Source organism: Heteronotia binoei, chromosome 4 (assembly GCF_032191835.1).
Source record: "Heteronotia binoei isolate CCM8104 ecotype False Entrance Well chromosome 4, APGP_CSIRO_Hbin_v1, whole genome shotgun sequence".
NCBI classification, from domain to species: domain Eukaryota; kingdom Metazoa; phylum Chordata; class Lepidosauria; order Squamata; family Gekkonidae; genus Heteronotia; species Heteronotia binoei.
The window spans coordinates 75,660,315-75,673,601 of NC_083226.1; the positions used below are offsets into that span (position 1 = coordinate 75,660,315).

Consider the following 13,287-nt stretch of genomic DNA (forward strand, 5'->3'; position numbering starts at 1 on the left):
GGTGAAGGTCTTTTCAGCTCAACTACAGACAGCGTCCCCCAGGAGATGGACAAGAGCATAAAGACCTCGAGGAACCTGGGTGTCCCAACTTCATCTGGGACTGCCAAGACTAAGCAATGGCACAACTCCTGGCCTAAGCAGCCCTACCAAAAATTCTCCTCTGATCAGCAGTGGAGACCTCGATCTTCCCAGCCAGAAAACAGATCTCCTTACAGGGGAAATAACTGAAATATTATCTCCACAGACAGGTGGGCTCTTTCCATCATAGCAGAAGGGTACAAGATAGACTTCGTTCAGGTTCCGACTCAGTCGGTGATTGTCACCACACCCCCTTCCCCACCTCTGCTGGCAGAGATGAGCAACCTCTTGCAGAAACAAGCCATAGAACCAGTCCCAGCAGAGGCCAGAACGGGAGGCTTCTACTCTCGCTATTTCCTGGTTCCCAAACGGGATGGGGGATTGAGGCCAATTATGAACCTTGGGAATCTGAACAAGTTTATCGTGTACCAGAAATTCAGAATGTCCATTCTGCAAACAATCCTTTCCCTCATCAACCAAGGGGCCTGGATGGCAACATTGGATCTCAAGAATGCCTACTTCCATGTCAGCATCCGTCCTGCTTACAGGCATTTCCTTCGGTTTGCAGTAGGTTCCAACCACTTCCAGTTCAAAGCCCTTCCATTCAGTCTGTCCACTGCACCTTGGGTGTTCACCAAGATGATGAGTGTTGTGGCCGCACATCTCCGGCTTCAAGGGATAGTCGTCTTTCCATACATCAACGATTGGCTCCTTGTGGCAGAGTCGAAAGAAAGTCTGTCCAGCCATATTACCACCACTCTTCGTCGTCTTCACACCTTAGGTCTGCAGGTCAACATGGAAAAGTCTCATCTTACTCCATCACGGACAGTTCAGTTCATAGGGGCTTTGCTGGACACAAACCTTCACCGCGCTTTTCTGACTCAGCAGAGAGCGACGGACATCATCAATCTTGTCAGTCTTTTACAGAGTTGGAAATGGGGCACAGCACAACAGCTGCAGCGGATGCTGGGGCTGATGGCGGTAACTACAAGCATGCTGCTGTTTGCAAAGTTGAGGATGAGAGGCCTTCAACTGTGGTTTCTCAGACAGTTTCGGCCTTTAAGGGACTCACCTCGAAAGAGGTTTATGATTCCACCCTTGACCTCCAGACCCTGCAGTGGTGGAAATCCAGAGAGAATATTTGTCAGGGAGCTCCCTTCTACTTACCTGCAACAACTGTGACCATCACCACAGATGCGTCTCTGTGGGGCTGGGGTGCTCACATGGACTCTCTGTGTGTGGGGGGCCCTTGGCCGCTTCAATTGACTCAGTGCCATATAAATTATCTGGAACTGCTAGCGATTCATTTTGCCCTTTGGTCCTTTCGCCCCATGGTGGCGGGGAAGGTAGTTGCCCTGTTAACAGACAATACTACTGCCCTGTGTTATATCAACAGGCAGGGTGGGACAGTCTCTCGACGGCTCTGTGCACTAGCACTAGAACTGTGGTTGGAGTGCCTGGAGCACGACATTGATGTGAAGGCTGCGCACCTCCCAGGGGTGCTCAATCTGCAGGCGGACTCATTGAGCAGGGGGGCAGCATCTCCACATGAGTGAGAGATTCAGTGGCGCTTCTTTCAACCCGTGTTTCAGCTCAGGTGGATGTGTTTGCCACAGCCAGGAACCAGAAGTGTTCTGTTCCGGGGGGGGGGCATGGATCCAGAGTCATTAGAAAACGGTCTGTTGTTCCCGTGGAACTGTCGGTTCCTATACCTGTTTCCACCTCTGCCACTGCTGACAAGAGTTGTCAACAAAATTGCAAGAGAGAGACCATGCTGCATCCTGGTGACCCCGTGGTGGCCTCGGCAGAACTGGTTCCCGATCTTGCTTCAGCTAGCGAGGGTTTTTTTTTACCAGTTTCCAGCGGAACCGGACTTTCTGTTGGCTCAGGACAGGCATGTATTGCATCACAACATGCCTCACCTGAAGCTGACAGCGTGGTTCATCGACCCTGCGAGTTCTCCAGCAGAGTCCGACATGTCTTCTTAAATAGCAGGAAGTTGTCTACCCGTGCTTCCTATGACAGGAAGTGGTGGAAGTTTCTTCAGTTTTTAGCTGACCCTACAGTCTCACCCCAACAGGTGGGGCTATCGGTGATTTTTGAATTTTTGTTATCTCTGGTGGATGCTGGTCTTGCTTTTTCATCAGTTAAAGTTTATTTAGCAGCAATATCAGTGTTCCATGAGTCAGTTGAGAGGCATTCAGTTTTTACACACCCTCATGCTAAGAGGTTTTTAAAGGGTCTGCTCAGATTGCATCCTCCATTGAGGTCACCCCCACAGTCGTGGGACTTGACTTTAGTTTTGGACAGGTTGACTCGGCATCCCTTCGAGCCAATGGCCACATGTTTTCTACAGCTTCTGTCTTGGAAGACTGCATTTTTGGTAGCAATCACATTGGCATACCGTGCAGGGGAGCTCATGGCTATGCGTTGTGACTACCCATATCTAGTTTTTCAGGAGTCTGGAGTGTCGTTGGCTCCTGATGTTTCTTTTCTTCCCAAGGTGGTTTCCCAGTTTCACCTTAAGTTGGAAGTTTGGTTGCCCACATTTTACCCTGCACCTTCCTCGGATGAGGAACGTAGGTGGCATACTTTGGACCTCAAGTGTGCCTTATTGTTTTACTTAAGTCACTCCAAGAGTTTCTGTAAGGACCAGCATCTTTTTGTTTCTTATGCTGCTCCTAAGTTGGGTTCCAGAATTTCATCTCAGCGGCTTTCAAAGTGGCTCACTGAGGCTATTAAACTGTGCTACTTGTTGGCAAAGAAGCCGTTACCTGGGCCCATTTGTGGACACTCTACAAGGGCGATGTCGATGTTGGTGGCATTCCTGAAAGGTGTCTCCCTGATGGATGTGTGCAAGGCTGCCACCTGGTCTTCTCCGCATGCTTTCATGAAGCACTACGCTTTGGATGTGCATGCTCAGCAGAGGACTTGTCTGGGAGCTGCGGTGCTGCAAGCTATCTCTTCTGGTTGACCGTCTTCCCGCCTCCAGGTATGTCTTGCTTGCTAATCTCCCATGAGTGTGAAGCACAGAGACCACGAAGAAGATAGACAGGTTGCTTACCTGTAACTGTAGATCTTCGAGTGATCATCTGTGCATTCACACTACCCGCCCTCCTTCCCCACTGCTGACCGTCTCCCTATATTAGGGGCTTCCAGCGGTCAAGAAGGAACTGGCAGGATCCACGCACTGGCGCCGGTGAGCATGCATGCTGGGATGCCCGCGCATGCTCACTGGTGCCAAGTGCAAAATATCCCATGAGTGTGAATGCACAGATGACCACTCGAAGATCTACAGTTACAGGTAAGTAACCCGTCTTTCTAGGCCCTGTGTAAAGACGGCAGGACAGAATATAATGGGGTAAATCGGAGATGTCAAACTCAGTTGTTATGAGAACCAGATCTGACATAAATGTCAATTTGTTGGGCTGGGCCATGCATGCCATAAAATGTAACAGAAGATACTAGAGATATAAGCTTTATAAAGGTGATTTCAAATGTCAGGTGGCAATAGCAGATGATTGACAATAGCAGGCTTGATTGGATTAGGTGTAATATGCAGGGGTGGAAGCATGGAGATCCCTGTGTTGGTAATGAGACAGGAAGCCTAGGTCTCAGTTCTACCCAAGAGGATTCAGTCCAGGAGGATACAAAGAATAAATGGACAAAAATCTGACATTAGAAAACACAACATTCAGTTGCTTACCTAAGAGTAGCAGTGCTTTTACAAAGGAATTTCAAAGGAAGATCAGGAAAAGAGAGTGCTAGATTGCAAAGGATAATGAAGCTCAAGGCAATGCATCCTCCTGGACTGAACTGGGAGCTAGTTTTCCTGTCTTATTACCAATGTGTGCTGTTATCATTTGGCATTTAAAATCACACCACTCGCCAAGATATAAGGACAAATCCAAGTGTTCTAATTCCTAATTGGGGTTTTGTTATTTTTTTTAAAGAAACTAAATCCAGATAGGAATAGATATGGTTTTTTGCAGTGATGACCATCAAGCAAGGTTGTTGGCATGATCTGGAACCAAACAGATGTAAAGGATATTCTGAGATTATGAAAGGTGAAGTTAGACAGGTTGAAGACTATGATATGGTCCCTTTTAATCAATCTAAACCAGAGTTATCATCTATCTAATTGCATCACACATGAACACCCAGTCCTAAATATTTATGTCGGCTAGACAGACACCCTGGTATCATCCAATATGGAATATCAGTGGAGAATACTGTTGTGGGAAGCTATCCAGGTCACATCTTTATGCATCTTTCTGTAGGGTGGGTGGAAAGAACTGTAGTGTAATTCCTTTGCTTTCTCCGGAATCTAAGCATGATGATGTGTACATGGGTCCTGACTGAAGACAAACCACATTCTGTCTACATCAGGGCCCCTGGGTAGGGATAAAGTTCTCTTTAGTAAGAGATTTTGGAGGGATTCCAGCTTTGTGACTAAGTGATCATTCCAGCCCCAAACCTCTACTCCATATAGAAGTTGTAAGAGCCTTACTCTGGTCTAATTTCAGAGTTGGGTCAATCAAGAAACCTCCCTCTGTGTTATAAAATTTCAGAATAGCACCTATAGTTCTTAAAACCATAGATCTGAGCCCTCCAAGAAGGGTTTCTCTAATGGTTACCCAAGATACTTTGGTTTTGGGGGTGCTACATTGGTCTACCGGGGTGCCCTCTGTAATTCACTTAAATTTATGAGGCCTTTGTCTAAAGACCATTACTTTGGCTTTGGTATAATTAATCTGTCAGTGACTTATTAGCAGGAGAATTACAATTTATCTTCACGGTTGCAAGAGTACTTGTACCATTTGTCTGCCATGAAATGATGCTGTATTGAAAACTAGCATATTTAATGCAGTGCATCATTGCATCTGCATACTTAACAGTATGCTCTCTGCCTGGACATTCAGCCATATGACAGCCACGTGAAAAGCATGCGTATGACCTATAGCAAACCAGTTCATTGCTTCTATCCATAAGATCTGACACTGGCCACATGTTGCTCTTAAAATCCTGACAAATCTCAGCTTTGTTTTCAAAATGTTCCCATGTCCCTGTGACTTTACAATGTGAAAAGGCTTCTATTTGCGGCTCAGAACCTAGAAGTGATAACAGGCTGAGGTCACCCCTGTAAACCTGCCTGCCAGTTTGGAGTAGTGGTTGAGTGTGCGGACTCTTATCTGGAAGAACCAGGTTTGATTCCCCACTCCTCCACTTGCACCTGCTGGAATAGCCTTGGGTCAGCCATAGCTCTCTTAGAGGTTGTCCTTGAAAGGGCAGCTGCTGTGAGAGCTCTCTCAGTCCCACCTACCTTACAGGATATCTGTTGTTGCCGGGGGGGGGGGGGGAGGTAGAGGAAATTGTGACCGCTGAGACTCTGAGATTCAGAGTATAGGGCAGGATATAAATCCAATATCATCATCATCATCATCATCATCTGCTCTTGTTTTTAGATTTCAGCTTTTGGGCTTATTGATCAGTGACATCCTATGGCATTTTTCCTTTTCCTTTGCTGTTCAAGTTCCTTGGGGGTGCGGGAATCCATTATATTCTGCAGACACAAAATACAGAACTAGAAGTAAACTTATACTAATTTGGTTTGTCTGCAAACTGATTAGAATTTTGTTTTGAAAACAAATTTCTAGATTGCCTGCAAAATGGAAATACCGTTGAGGCTAACTTATCACTGCATCACATGCTGCAAGGCCCAAATGATAAGGGACTCAAACATCCCAGTATATCACCCCCATCCAGAATCTTTCTTGGTAGCCTTTGCCTAGGGTCCTAGGAGTCAGAAGGAAATAAGAGGATGAAGTTGACCTGAACATCCCTCCCAGATGGTCACAAAGATTGTCCTGCAGGCCAATGGATCTCAAAGTTAACAGCAAAACAGGAATTACATCGCAATACTTGTCATTCTCATCAAGTTTGTCTATGTCTGTCTGTCTGTCTGTCTACCTATTATCTATCTAGTACTGCTCATACAGCTATCGCCTTAAGGAGAAGTTAGAACCAAAAATTATTTTAAAATACGTTACTCAGTATTATTTCTCTTATATTTGATTATTGCATCTTTGATTTTGCCACTGAGAGGGTGACATGATCATTTGTATCCAATGGAAGCCATGACACCTGGGCTCGCACATTTAGCAATTTCATATTTTAAGAAAATTAAATTAACTAAATTCTAGAAAGGATATCCATTATCGATTGACTACCAGCTAGGGAAGCCACAAGGAAGATCCACATCATCTCCTGGAACATTGCTGGGTGGAAGAGTAAAGCGAATGACTCAGATTTTTTGGACTTTTTGAAATCCTTTGATTGTGTCTTCCTTCAGGAAACATGGGCAGAAGACAGTTTTAGACTGACGGATTTTAAAGTTTTTAATCTCCCCGCTTATAGATCTCACTCTAAAGGTCGCAGTAAAGCAGGCATGGCTGCTTTGGTGAAATCCAGCTTACCATTTAAGGTGATCCTCTTGGATCCTTGCCCGCCAATTGCCCAGGCTTTATTGCTGTCCTCCCCAGCACTGACCCTAATCATGATTAATGTTTATTTAGCCCCTTCTAATGGTGAGCTGGAGTTTGATGCTGTCTGGGAGAAATTTTCTGACTATGTGACGTCTTTGTCTAGGAAATTCCATACTGCTCAGCTCATGATTTTTGGTGATTTTAATGCTCGGATAGGCAGTAACAATCAGAAATGGATCTCTCATTTTGGCTTTGAAGCGGTTGAATCCCCTCCACTACAACTATGTTTACCCCGTTGTTCTAAAGATACTTTAACCAATAAGGCGGGTCTTAGATTAATTGAATTCTGCATAGCGCACAATGTTATAATATTTAATGGTCTCTCCAAATTTCCAGCTGCAAATGACTTTACTTTTTTTTCCACAAGGGGTTGCAGTGTGATAGATTTTTGTGTGGGCTCACCCAACCTTCTGTCATCTATCGATAACTTTTACATCGATCCGCGCACAGAAAGTGACCACCTGCCCCTAACTCTATCCCTACGATTGGATCTGGAGGTTAATATGGTATCACCTTCCCAAACCATGAAGGCCCCTGAGAATGTTCTAAAAAAAATCAAGTGGTCCCCGGCCCTAGAAAGGGAGTTTTCTTCCCTCTTTGGCTCTGAAGCGCTATGCAGATTAAGGGATTCAATCATAAATTCCAATTCAGATGATTCAATCCTTTTAGGATTTTCATTATTAATTGATTATTGTAGTGCCAAAGCTAAACCGGTGATCTTGTCTAGGTCTAGTTTCTCCAGCTGGTTCGATACAGATTGTTTAGCTTGGAAACAAGAACTGAGAGCTCATTTTAAAGAGGCTTGTCACTCCAAAGACCAATCAAAAATTAAGGCCTACATTGCTTACAAGACAGCCTACCTGGAGCTTACTACATCCAAAAAGAAAGCTTTCTTTCAGAATAAATGGGACCAACTTTACCACTCGATAAAATCTAACGATAATAAGGCCTTCTGGAGAATCATTTCAGGTAATCTAAAAAACAATTCTGTTACTGACCCAAATATCTCTGAGCAAACATGGGTTGATTACTTCTCTAACATTTTTGCTGCCCCATGTGTATCCCCTCCTATCTTAGCAAACCCCTCAGTTACTGATATGCCGGTCTGGCCTCCAGTAACTCTAGAGGAAATCAGTGAGTTATTGAAGGATTTAAAAGCGGGTAAAGCACCTGGCCCTGATGGCCTTCCCGCTGAGGTATTCACAAAGTTTGCCGATTGGTGGCTCTTGCCCCTTGCAAAATTGTTCTCTTTTATCGATCTGCATGGCTCCATCCCTGACTCTTGGCTTGACTCTATAATTATCCCAATATACAAAAAGGGGGGGTTGGAGTTACCAGAAAACTTCCGCCCCATTAGTTTATTATCTATAGTGGGCAAATTGTATGCAAAACATTTAGAACTCCGATTAACTGACTGGATGCGCCTAGGCAACATCATAGGTCCTGAACAGATTGGCTTCTCCAAAGGCAAATCTGCTATGGATCACTGCTGCACTCTGGCCTTCCTTGCTGAAAAATATATGCATACCGGGTCAAAAAAATTATATGCTGCCTTCATCGATTTGAAGGGTGCTTTTGATTCAATAGATAGAGCCCAACTATGGATCAAGCTAGGTTACCTGGGAATGGACCCTCGTTTGCTGTTTCTCTTGAGGAAACTTCATTCTAATACCTTTTGCCAAGTGAAATTTTCTTCTAGCGGTGACTTGACTAGTAAAATCCCAGTGTTAAAGGGGGTAAAACAAGGTTGTGTGCTGGCCCCACATCTTTTTAATTTATTTTTAACTGACCTGGCACAATTTTTGACCCCTATCAATGGTCATCCGCCTAAACTTGCAGGCCGAGCGGTCCCCTTATTACTTTATGCCGATGACACTACCATCCTCTCTTGTACAAGAGTGGGCCTGCAAAGGTATTTGAACGCCTTTTATGACTACTGTAATTGTAATTCACTTACTATCAATTATACCAAATCTAAAGTAGTTGTCTTTTCAAATTGCTGGGGCCCACAGAGATGGTTTATTGGCAATTCAACAATCGAGCAAACAAAAAATTTTAAATACTTGGGGATCACTTTTAACCACAAGTTAAGCTGGGTTTCACATCGTAACAACACCATCAACTTGGCTAAGTGTTCAGCTGCTCAAATTAAACAGTTTTTCTTTGCAAGGGGCAACCAATTAGTTCCAGCAGCTATTAAAGTATTCAAAGCCAAAACGCTTGCCCAAATCCTCTATGGTATCCCTATATGGATCTCAGCTTTTACCAGGAAAGTGGAGGGCATTCAAGCCTCATTCTTTAGACAAATTCTTGGTTTGCCAAAATGTGTGTCCTACTTTGCTCTCTGCTCTGAAGTGGGTCAGTCTTTGGTGGAGACAAAAGCCTGGATTGCAGTGTTTAAATTCTGGCTCAAAATTCATTTTAGAACAGATCCCAACAGCCTTCTTGATTGTATGAAAAGAGACCCATATATTTCGTCCTGGACAGCAGTGCTTCTGTCTAAACTCAATCAATTGGGGTTAGAGGTAGATGATTTTTCTACCTCTGAAGAGTCATATATCTTCAGATGTATTAAACTGAGACTGTGGGAATTGGAGGAAACGAAATTACGGCCAACTCTCCCTTATACTTGCTCTCCAGCTTCCTTAGGTCTTTATGCTTTTTGTGGCAAAATGCCCAATTATCTATCAGACCTAACCACTCCAAGTCATCGCAGGGCATTTATGTTGGCCAGACTAAACGCGTTTCCCTCCAAAGTTTTACAAGGGAGATATCAGCGAGTCCCTTTAGCCGACAGACTTTGCTCCTGTGGAGCGAATACCCCTGACTCAATCCAGCATATATTGCTTGATTGTTCTTTTTACCATAACCTCCGTAAAGATTTATTTGGCAAGCTTTCTTTTTCTCCAGATTTGTCTATTCTGCCACCCTGTTATTATTTATTGAGTGATACTGAGGGGGTGGTTAGTGAGGCTGTGGCAAAATTTCTGGCTGACATCCTTAAATTTAATTCTGACCATGTTTGAATGTATCTGTAAGCTCGGTTTTATTTTGATTTTATCTCCAATGTTTAAATTTTTATATTCTGTGTATTTTTATCTGAATCTATTATGCCATTAAAGGTTTGGTATGGTATGGCTTAAACTAAATTAGCCCTCAATTCATTAAATATAGGGCATGCCATAATCATATGTTTGATAGTTTCAATTTTATCACGAGCATCTGCATGTTCTATTAGAGTATGTTACTCTATTATATCTGCCCTCCAAACCCACCAAGGGAAGAGCATTCATTCTTGCCTTAGTAAAAGCTCTTCTTAGATTTGTGACTGTCAGTTGATAAAAATATTTTGGCAGTTGCATTGGGAGGGCAATTCCCAAATGGAGTGATAAACATACACTGAGCGCCCTAACAAACATACTTGTAACATCCAGCTCCTTTACACTTTTATTTGTCTTTATAACGTCAAGTTTGTCTTAGGGCTTGTACTGGGGCTGCCCCAAATATGGAGCTGATGTTTCAAGGACACTCAAGATACAGTGAAAGCAAATGTGTCGATCAGTTTTATTTCTCTTGGTTTGGCCGTGTCAGAAACACCCTCTGTTTTAACAGTTTTGAAGCTGGCAAAATTTACAAAGTTTGGAAGAAGCATTTGGAAATAAACAAAATGCATCAATGGACTGCATGTTTAATAACACTAACACCACCCTTACAGTACAGTACAACCTGCAGCCCTAAGTCAGCTTCCACATTGTGTGCCACATCTGCCTCTAGAACTTCAATACTGGGCATCAGTATTTCAACACAAAGGTAGAAATATTGTCCCATTTTTGGAAGTACTTTTTGTTCTGAAGGATAGGGAATGGGAATCTGTCCTTATCTACCAAAACCGGAATGTCTGCAGCGAGACAATGTACACATATATTGAACAGTATCAAAAAGAATACCAAAAGCAAGGCAGATTAATGGTGTTGCCAGTTCTCTTATTCCAGGAAGGCTCCCATGCCTTTGAAAACTGCACTGAAAGACTGCAGGATTGCCCATAGAGCTGCCTGGATCACTGTAGTGGTCAGACAAGTGACAAGCGGTTTGCTGTGGTGCAGGAACCAGATTAGAACAAGAGAGTTGGCAACCCCACAGCAGGGCAACTGGAAGCACACCCATCACTGAGGATGTTACTGTGTTGTAGGCTGAACAAATAGTTGAGGCTGCACTGTGAATGGAGTCCACTTCAGCCTTCTCCCTTGGAGGGCAGCTGCTTGCAAAAACCCAAAACAGACACTGGGGCCGAGGTCAGACACACATAAACTGACGAGATGGGCATGGATGAAAGCCAGATGCATGTCGGATTTTATGCAGTTGTCCAAACATCAGCATCTGGCAATGGTCATTGGCTCGTTCGTGTCCCAAACTGCCACGACAGACGCGGACTTTTTTGATAGTACATTAAATCTGGAATAAGAATGCTTCCAACGACTCCCGCACGTACTTTCTATGTTTGAACACTCCATTGTAGCCGACTCATCGCAAGCTCACATCCGCTTCCCTGCGAGAGCCCACTCCAAAATGATATAATTGTGCCAGCAATTGTTGACTCGGCCTTCCAACCTTCCGAGGTCGGTAAAATATGTACCCAGCTTGCTGGGGGGGAAAGTGTAATGACCGGGGAAGGCAATGGCAAACCACCCCGTAAAAGGTCTGCCGTGAAAACGTTATGAAAGCAGCGTCACCCCAGAATCGAAAACAACTGGTACTTGCACAGGGGACCTTTCCTAAATTGGGGGGGGGGAGGCAGATCGCCCACCTTTGCTGCCTCCCTGCCAGGGGAGAATGATGACCCACCTTTGCCATCTCCCCGCCAGGCAGAGAGACAGCAAAGAAAGTTGCCGTGCTCCCCCCCATTTAAACACCGCAGCGGGGTGTTTAAATGGGGGGGAGGAAGATCCCCTACCTTTGCTGTCTCCCTGCCAGGCGGAGAGACAACAAAGAGAGTTGCCATGCTCCCCCCCCCCATTTAAACACCATGGCGGGGTGTTTAAATGGGGGGACAGATCGCCCACCTTTTCTGGCACCTTTTTTTTTAAAAAAAAAGCCAAGTATGATATCCCACGTACTGCGCTTGCGCGAGTGTGGAATGCCATCTCAAAAAATGAGGTCCAGTTGAAACCTCTGATCAACCAACGACGGGACCAATGCTGCTTAGAACTGAAGGATGGAGGGATGTCTGATCAGGAAATTCGTTGTAAAAAAGCTGTGGGGTATAATAGCGACAGGTTAGGGATGGATTTAATGGTGAGTGTGACCGCGGCCTAGGACAATCATGTGCAATGTTCCACAGTAGCGAAAAAGAGCAATTGGATTTCAGAAGCCTGTTCATGGTGTTCTTGCAGTTTCTACCCTCATAGGGGCACAGCAGAGCTACTAAAGCCAATACTTAACCATCCCATGTAGGGAGTTGCATTGGAAGTGTTCAGCATGTTTTGCCAGGATTGTTCCATGGATCTCTGGTCCTTCAAGGCAATAGGCACCATAAATGTTTGGCCACCAATAGATGAAGTAAGAGTAGAGTGACTAGTAATCTCTTAAGTTGCCTGTGCTGTGCTGCCAGTGTTTCCTGCTTGCAGGTAGGATATGCCGACATGAGGTTCTGTTGACCTTGTGGTGCTTTACTGACAGCATATCTGCAAGGTCCTTTCTTCACTGCACATACTTAACTGCAGGCAACCAGTGAGGGAAGTATGGTTGAGGCAATACATAGGCTAGGTTCCTGTGGGAAGCCTAGGGAAATGTTTGCTCAGGTCCAAGGTTTAGGCAGGGGATTCTCTAAGGGGTGCCTTGTCTTTACACCTAAGAGTTGCCAACCTCCAGATGGGGCCTGGAGATCTCCAGTCTATAGACATAAGCTTCCTTGGAGAAAACAGCAGTTTTGGAGTGTGGGCATCACATCACTGCTGAGTTCCTTCCCTTTCCCAAACTCTGCTCCAGCCCCAAATCTCCAGGAATTTCCCAACTTAGAATTGACAATTCTACTGTACCCCCAGGTGTAAGAATGAAGAATGCAGTTGGGTGTTGCATCGTGAGATGGAGTATCTCTAAGGATGTTGTGTTAGAAATATATTACAACATAGTTTATTCTCCTCTTTGTTTGTGCAAAGGGCTCCTCCTTTTGTGCGAAGTGTCCTTTCTCTAGAGTTTCAGTCACCAAGGGATGCTTAAGGTGTGCCTTACAAGGCTAAAGCCCTGTGCTATATGCCCTGCCATCTAAGTTATGAGTGTACTGGCTGGAGTTTATATATTGCTTAGGAGAGCTGAGTTTGGCTGCAGGCTAAGCCATTATCCATGACTTCAGAGGGCCCCCCCCCCCCAGTTATGCCAGCATTGTCACTGGAAAGGCTTAGGATAATAATTAAGACCCTCCCTCTCCTTGTGGCACCCAATTTTATGCTCACGGTGGGGCACAATAACATAGCACCTATGTGTCTTGTAACTGGAGTATCTCCAGAAACATCAGCTTATCTTTGAAATGCAGCAGTGTATCTTGCTAATTTGCCAGTATAGGGCTTATTTGCTATACTAAGTTATTTAGAAATAGTGCTTAGGATTGCTCCCTAAATGTGTTATTCTTTTTTCTCTTTCAGTTCTTCTAGAGCTATCTCTAATCTTT

At 44.5% G+C, this 13,287-nt stretch overlaps 1 protein-coding gene across 10 annotated transcripts in view; it reads left to right on the forward strand.

Annotated features, from left to right (window-relative positions):
* NTRK2 (neurotrophic receptor tyrosine kinase 2) overlaps positions 1-13,287 on the forward strand; it is a 322,822-nt gene that overhangs the window by 262,570 nt on the left and 46,965 nt on the right. The window lies entirely within an intron of this gene.